The sequence below is a fragment of the Apium graveolens genome, chromosome 5, assembly GCF_009905375.1.
Source record: "Apium graveolens cultivar Ventura chromosome 5, ASM990537v1, whole genome shotgun sequence".
NCBI lineage: Eukaryota > Viridiplantae > Streptophyta > Magnoliopsida > Apiales > Apiaceae > Apium > Apium graveolens.
In genome coordinates this window covers 202,212,485-202,221,844 of record NC_133651.1, presented here as the reverse complement: position 1 = coordinate 202,221,844, position 9,360 = coordinate 202,212,485, and positions in this window count along the sequence as shown.

Here is a 9,360-nt window from a genome sequence, read left to right as displayed (position 1 = left end):
AATCATTTAATCGCCACACACTAAGATATCAAAACATATTAACTATTGAAATCCATCAGTAAATCCGCTAGAACCCCATGATAACGATTAGCCCATAAGTGAACTCATCATCACCGTGGGTTCCAATGAAAGCATGGTATTATAACTAAGTCTTTATAAAACTGAATAATAATCAAAGTATGTAGTCAAGAGTATAGGTTCAACAAGACAAGATAACTCGCATCCAAGTTACAGCTTAAAATAAAGAATCACAAGAATAAACTAGATCATCTTCGCCTTGGTTGTATTTGTGCTCCTAGGTCTTCTCGTTGTCTTCTCCTTAGGATCTTTTATGAAAAACGTCTTTAAGTTGTCTTTATATAGCAGCCCAAATCGTCCAAGAGCCCAGAATATCAATCTTCTATTCAAGACAGGATTCCTAGAAATCGACCTGGCGCGGCCGCATGCTATCCCAGCACGGACGCGCTGCAACTCTGACAACCGGCGCGGGCGCGCGCTAACACAGCGCGGGCGCACGCTAACACAGCGCGGGCGCGCTGACCTTCTGGAAAAACTTCTGATTTTTATTTTCTTTGTTAACTCTTGATGGCATTCAACGAGAATTTATTCAAGACACCTTCCTAACACCATTTTAGCACCAAAGTAATGTTAAAACTCCTCGATCCCTAATCTTTGCCTGAAATGTAAAACACTACAAAAACACATCAAATACACAAATAACTTGAGTACAAAACACCAATTCGAGCCTTTATACACTACTAGAAAACCTTAGACATCAGGCAAAAACCGATGTTAAAGGTTTTCCTGATCGATGTCTATGCAGGTGTAGAGAAAGGTACCCCCATATGACATCGGTTATAAACTGATGTCTGGGAACATCTTTAACATCGGTTTCAGCTTAAAAACTTATGTATATTCTCTATTTTCCAACAGAAACTGCATTACAATATTTTCTAAATAGCTTTAATATGATCTAATTATGCAGCTTGACTATTAATTTACAATGTATAAATCAGCATTTACATCGGTTATAAAAATAGAACCGATGTCAATTTTGGTTTTAACATCACTTTAGAACTAAAACCGATGTAAAAGCCTCTTTTTGACATCGGTTTTAGGTTCTGTCCCGATATGTTATGGCTTTTTAACATCGGTTTCCTTACGGTAACCGTAGTTTGTCTATGCCTGCCTCATCATTTTGTAGCCGATGTAAAAGGTACTAAACTTTTGCCTTCTTTAACATCAGTTTTTAAAAATGTGCCGATGTATTTGTTTGAAATTTACATCAGGTGATTTGCAGATTTGTTTAAGAACTGATGTCCATGTAGCAGTTTAACAACAATTTTTAAGAATGTGTGCAGAAACTGATGTCTATATGCCTAAAAATTTGACAGGTACTAATTGTTTTATATGCACCCATAACATACCAAATGGCAAAAATACCAAATTGCTTCTAAACCAAAACCTACAAAACTGCCTACCTAAGTTAATCAAATCACCAGCAAGCCAACACAAGATCAAACCAAAACAATACTATCTAAATCTAACACCAATCCATATAGCAACCTTAAAGTACCAAATTGTTTCATTACCAAAAGCCATCAGCATAACATCAATATCAACATCCTGCACTACGCGCGTACAACCTTAAAGTACCATAATTATATGACCATAATATCAACAGCAATTATGGTAAGTTTACAAATGTTTCGACATAATTAATAAGCATCAGTTTCATTTCATGAAATTTAGAGAAGCAAAGAAGCTAGCTACATGAATCCTTCGATGTAGCCAAGAGTCTACATACGAACAACATCAAGATCCTTCCTGCTGTAGGATTTCTGATTCTTGCTGGCCCACTGTGCATATTTAACAAAAAGAAAAAATAATAGTAAAGAAATTGTTCTAGTAAAAGAAATAGGTACTTAACAATTCATTTCTCTGTTAAGTACCAAAAATCAAATAAATAAATCTTACCAATTTAAAGAAATTCATTTCTTTGTCTTCAATGATATCTTTCATATATCGCATAACACAATATCCACATTCAGTGTCACTAGGTTGTTTAGGGCAGCCCTATTCTGATAATACCAAATATATAATCAATAAACAAAGTAAAAAAAATTAAACTACAAATAACCTATTAAATTAAAGTTCATAATTACTTACAGCGAGATTTACTATTTTGGGATTTTTTATCACCCTTCCCTTTTGAGCATTGTAAGACCTAACTGCTATGTAGACAAAAATTAAGAATATTGTCAAATTAAAAACTAAACAAGTGTAGAGATAGAATAATATCAAATACCTATGCTAAAAAATATTAATTACCCCGTTAATGCATTTTCTGGTTCTAGAAAACGGGTCGCATGTGACAATGGATTAGGGAAAAAAAATTCTGATTCCCAAATTATGACCAACATCCAGTACATACTGTTGTCATTAGATCAAGGTCAACATGAGGATTAAAAATTAATAAAAAAATATATATATTGAAACACTTGACATACTTCTGATTAAAAGGCATGAAGTGAAGAACACCATCATTCAGCCTGCTAACAATATAAGTTTCAAACTAAGCATTAAACTTATATCTCGATGGATCAACAAATGCGTACATGTCCAAACTCTTCCTGTCATGAACCATGGTACACAAGAACCTGCCAAAAAAGTTTTATACATTTATAATTTATATAATTATCCTTAAAAATGTAAAATGAGACAAGATTAATAATAAAAAAAACAAAAGAAACTTACGCCATATATGTTGATATAACTGCTTGTCCTAACATTTTAAATTCCGAGAGTGTAATTATATTTTCATGAAATAAGAATATGGTTCTTTCTACTCCAAACACATCAAAATCACAAGGAATTTGAATGGATGCTCCAGTTGCTTTCATAAAACAGCTTGCATGTTTATACAACATCTTGTATCATTCATGCACGTTATCACTCAACACCACCTTACCAAAAAGGTCTTGCGCCATTTGCAACTCACCATTCTTTGCAAGTTCCTTTATTTTTCTCTTTCTCTATTAAAAATGTAAAATTATGATTAAAGGTTCCTTAAATTTCAAGTTTTCTTGATCAGAAACATCAATTAAAAAAGCAACTTTGCATTGGATATAAAACTTGCATATATTTTTTTTACATTTTCATGTGCAGGAGGAGGGTCAATTGTATCAACAGCAATACAATCATTGGCACCTTCATTTTCCATCAACTCTTCTGCAGCTACCGGCTCCACAATCAAATCATCTGTCATTTTTTTTGCACCTCGACAACTATCTCCCTCAGAAAACTTTGGTGACAAGTGAAGATTTGATGCCCCAATCAGTGCCCTTAATTCTGCAATCTTTGACATCAAAGTTTCTATTTTTTGTCAAATTCCTCCGTTCTTTTCTCAAATTCCTCCTCCCTCTTTTTATCACGGGCGATCAATTCATCTTTACTGATTCGGTTCTTTCCCCGTCTCGGCAAATTGAAATAAATTGTCGGGGTTTCAAAACTTCCAACTCGACGAACCCTACCTAAATGCTCAAGGGTTTCTAGTACGGTAGAGAGAACATCATTGCTCCCGGATGGTTTGAATTCACCTTTTTCTTGCATCTCGACTAAAGAATCCTGTTAACACGCTAACAATTAATCAGGTTGTGAAGAGTAGGTTTGTCAATGTCTACAGAGTACAAGAAGTATTGCAGATGGCCTTACAATTTTATCAAATTTCTTCGCAAGGTCCTCATCAATCACAACCGCTGGGTCCTTTGGCATACGAGCTTTATTTAGAAAATTGCCCGATTAGGTTTTTTTCCCGGCTTCAATCGCCCTACTTTCACCTGATTAAAAAATAAAATATTAAAAAGTAAATGTAAATTAATATTAAAAAGTATCTCTCATTCAAGATGTCAAGTATAGAAACTAATTGACTAATTGTGAGTAGAAAATGAAGATGATGCAGTGCCGAAATTACATAATGCTAATAAAATCTGAAAATGAAGATGATGTAGTGCCGAAATTACATAATGCTAATAAAATCTTACTTCTTCTTTTTCTAGACCAATATATCCTTTTCTTGACATTCTATGGGGATACTTTCGTATACGAACTCTTTCACTTTTCTTTTTATTAATTTTCTGCATCTAAATAAATCCTAGAAATGCATTAGATTTTTAAAAAATAGGTCAAGACTAAAGATCTGTAAAATACAAAAAAACTAGCACATGCCTGCCATTTTTTTGTGGTCCTTTCTCCAACAAACCGTCTCCAGACTCTTAACCGATGAATGCATACTTCTTAGGAGGCTTATACAACTTCTTTCTTTTTCCAATATACGGCATCACATACTCGGTGATTAATTTGGTCTTGAACTGCCTCCATTTTACACCGGCCGACTATAGACATGTCTTCTCAAGTTCTGGAGGCATCTTGAAGGTATCTTATATAATTAAATGGCAAACAAACAAGTTACAATAATTATTATCTTAATTAATCTATTGCTATATGACATGATTCGACCATCTGATTGTGTGTTTATATGCATTTATAATAAAATGGAATGTAATTTCAAAACTATAAAGATGAGCATACCTCAATATCATTCCAAATCTTTTGTTTCAATTCCATTGCTACTGTGAGCCAACTAGTAATAACAATTGGAACCATTATCCTCGCTAGCATGCCAATGTAGGACTGTAATGTGTGTCCGGTATCTCCAATTAGAATTCCAATGTCATTGCATCGCACTTTGAGCTTCTTTCCTTAAGCTCTTTTCATGACTACTTTGTGCATAGCACAAACACTTCTTTTTTAATCACAAGATGAATTCTTTGTGGAGTGTGTTCTAGTTATTGTCGGTGTCGGTTCTTCAGCTTTAAAAGTTTCCTCCAGGGGGGGTTCTGTTGTTTGTGCTTCTTGCGATGCTTCATGTTGTGGAGCATTAGATTCATGTTCTTGTATTTCTGATTCTTTTACCTCTTCCTGCTTATCCCGATCTTGCACAAATTTGACTTTACATGTGTTAGGTCCCGTAAAAGGGGTATTTTAAGCTAAAAGGGGGTTGAATAGCTTAATTACCAATTTAAAATTATTATGGCATTTTTAAAAATATTTATCCCGTTTTAAATATTTTACTTATGCAGATTATATATGCGGAAATAAAAGACAACGAAGAAAATACCACATGGGAGATTTATCCTGGTTCGCGATGGCGCAACCTCTAATAGATTCTCTCACCCCTACGTCCAGTCCCCGAGCTCCTCTCCAGGTCCCGAGTTTTCCCTTAAAAATAAAATTGCTCCTTACGTAGGCGGAGAAGCCTTTACAACCCCACAAATACTTGTCTTGGTGCGTAACTCCGGGTTATCACCTCAAAATAAATGTGCAACCTACACAACATATCTTAGATAATAACACCCTGTTATTTCTTCAAAGTTGATGTAAAATCCTCGGTGTAGTCTTTGTCCTTCTAAGCTTTTGCCGGTCTTCGATCTCAATAGTTGGTCTTGGGTCTTTCCTCTTCCTCACGGTGCAAAGACTACTAACTCCCCATTAGTACGTCTAGGACTTGGGTCTTATGTAGAACGAGAATCACCTCATTATACCTCACCTCACTGCAAAACAAAGAAGACAATATCTACGAAACAATACCCGTTATAGATAAAAAGAGTTTGGACTAGTAATACACTTAACTAGACCGGATGCCGAACAAATATTCTTAAAATAATATTAATGTATACTTTTCTTTAGATTAAGTGAATGTTAAAGTATACTTGGTTTTACTTCATTTTGAAAAATATATATTTTATTTCTGAAGTAATAAATATATCAAGTCCTTGGTGAAGCGTTATAGCTTTCAGATCTTTAATAAAAAAAAATTCTCGTTTCATATAGTCATTTGTAGACTTTTATAAATCGAGAATGTTACACTTATTCTTTAACTATTTGCACTTCTAAAATATTTGGACGAGAGAATAAAAGGTGCGTAATTTAAACACAATATATCAAAACAATATAAGAGCGGAGTTTAAATTATATTAGCATAGTTTATATGTGTATATATATAATACAATATAAGCTTAAAGTTTTTCCCACGAAACACTGAAGGTGCTAGTAAGGGAAGTCGCTTAATTCTTATACGATTATATATACTTATATTTACTTAAAAGCTTTAAAATTTTCCCACGAAACACTAGAGGTGCTGGTAAGGGAATTCACCTAAATCTTTTAACTAAATATAATAAATATGTATATATATATATATATATATATAATATAAGCCTTAAGTTTTTCCCACGGAACACTAAAGGTGTTAGTAAGGGAAGTCTCTTAAGTCTTGTTAAGCAATTATAACAAATATATCAATATATGGCCAAAATAAGTGCGTTTAAGTTTAAAGAATAAATGCTAGCTTTGTAATTTAATTCCCACAAAACGCTAAAGGTGCTAGTTAGGAATATAAATCAAACGTTGTATGAAATTATCACTTCGTGCTTAGAAGTGTATAATTTGCAGAAAACAATCCTTGTACGAATTTATTTTTCTTTAAGTTATTATATATAAGAGCTTGTAGAGATGAAGAGAAGGTGTTACTAAGCTTCTTATATGAATATTAAGAGTGGTCAGTTAAGACTCGGATGAAAGCTAAGAGGTTTTACCACTTTTAAGAGATGAACAGAAAAGTTCACCAGAAAAATTTGTCGGAGGTTCGGCCGGATTATGGCTTGTTGGTCGAACTTGGGCAGCCCTTCGGGAGGCAAGAAAGTGGTATGTATGAGTTTTTCTTGGGACGATAGAGCTTGGTTGGTGGAACTAAGCTTGAAGATAAAAAAACCTTGAATATATGATATATATTTGTAAGAGAGAGGTTTTTGAGATGAAGTATTTGAGTTTGGATATTAGAGAGTGTTTAGAGAGAATACTTCTTGAAAATGCCCAGAAATTATTTAGCTCTTAGCTTGTGTAAAAAATGGTGGGGGTGGGTGTTTATTTACAGAAGGAGTTAGTTGAAGGGAGTGGTTGAGATTGAGTTAAAATGAATGGTGGATGGAGAGAATGGTGTGGATTGATGACATGAAGGATAAGGTGTGTTAATTTGCAACTTGCATATAGGACAAACAAGAAAAATCCTAGCAACTATTAATTATATAATAATGGATTTTAGCTTTTTCAATTAATCATTAATTACTTAGTTAATTAATAATTAGCACCATTAAATATAATGACTTTGAAAACCCTTTAATAAATACAACCAAAAATATGATAATTACCTAAATATCATAAAATGATGATCTGCAAGTTTTGGTCAGTTTTAGTCAAAGGTAGCTTGGTCATACGCTCGGTCAAAGTCTTGGTCAACACCCAGAAAAATCACACCCGGACAAAATTTCTCAAAAATTACGAAACTTCAACCATGCATAGAAAATACCATTTAAGTGACAAATCTTAAGTTTCAAGATTTTCTAGCAAGTCAACGTATTTTATTTGGATTTAAAACGATTAAATCAGGGTTCGATTCCAAATAAAATATGAAAGATATTTTATGAAAGCAGATAGACCTTGTTGGCTCAGTTTGGGCTAAAATAAATACTTAGAATATATTTCCTTAAATCTAAAATATTTTGAGAGTGTGGGAAATATTTTTAAGTATTTAAAAGTAATTTTTCCGATAAATAATATATTTGAGATACGAGAGAAAATTACTTGGAAAAATATGAGGAGGGGGATAAAATGAGATATTAATATTCCTTCATCAACTATTAATTTCTAAGAGTGTAAAAATATATCTTTGGATTTATAACTATTTTATGGAGTGAAATATATATATTTTATCCCTTTTAAAACCATTTATTTTTAAAATAAATTTAGCACGAGCCTTCTAAAGAATATCCAAGTTATGATATTCCTTTTTCAAACTTGTTGCCTTATTAATATTGCAAGAGAACCTAAGAAAAATCATATTTCCGATAGTTCTTTTACGATCTCATTGCTTTGGAGTATATTCCTTTAAAATATATGTATTTTTGATTTTCAGCAAATTGAAATATCTCTTGTATTTATATTTAAAATATAAATATATTTTGAAAAACATTTTTGAAAATATTTTGCTATATATGGCTTTTCACTTTTGATTATGTTAATTAAATTCATGTCTATTTGGAGAGGATATACGTGTTTTAAATTTTATGTTAAATTATGCAAATACCAAAATAAATAATTAATCGAAGATGTCCTTTCAATCATCCCCTTTTTGGTATTTGCCAAATAAAACATAAAATTTAAAATTTTCTAAGTGTGTGCTTCCCCTAAATGTATGCATGTGTTTTGAAAATATATTTTTCACATAAATATATTAAAGGTGGAAGTATTGTTGTACATCCCTTGAATTTAATTCCTGCAAAAACCGAATAACTTATTAGATGAATAAATTTTTATGTAGAATTAATGTCATTTTAGCAAGAATATTTTAAAATTTTCAAATTGGGGGGGGGTCTAATTTCTTCTTCCCCTTTTATTTGGATAATAACAAAAAGATGTGAGAGATGTATATAATCTTGCTTCCCCTTAATGTATTATAACCATTTTTGGTTCATATTTGTATGAGTTAAGTGATGAGAAATGGAGTTGCACTTTTATTCACTTAAGTGTTATTTGATTGAAAACTAGTATTTTGATTTATTCTGTTGCAGTGTTGATTTTTACTTTCAAATGCAGTGAGATAGTATTTATAATTTAATGCCAGTGATCTTTGTTCACTTGACTGTATAAGTATAAAACTTAGAGTCATTTTTCTTTTTAGCAACCAATTATAAACAAGGTTGTATTCAGATTTTTATGACAGTAATCGAAAAATGTAGACCATTTTATCAAGTTAAACATAACATATTATAGATTTGATTCATTTATCTGTCCAAGTTTTTATTTAGATTGAAACAAGTAAAAATGTTAATAACCCTTTTTGACTTTGCAAGTATATCTGCATTTAGGTTTTAAGTTTTCTTCTGGTAAAGCAAAATTTGCTAACTTGTTTAAATGAACTTGCGATTTTTTTTTGTAAAAAATTTAGTTCGTTTTGATCTCTGAATGTCAGCAAGTTAGTCAGTTAGTACGTTAGTGTACATCAAATGATATAATCGATTTTCTATACGACTATTCAAGTTATACAACAAAAAGTTTGATTCTAATACTTCTCACAAACTCTCAAACTGTTCTATGCATTTTATACAATATGTGATCAAAAAATTTAATCTGCTGAAATTCCAAAGTAATGCTGAAGGTACCTGCATACATATATTCAATTCTGCCCAAAGTACAGTTTAAATAAACGGTAGCCTAAAGAAATTCTGGGGTTATCAACATTAA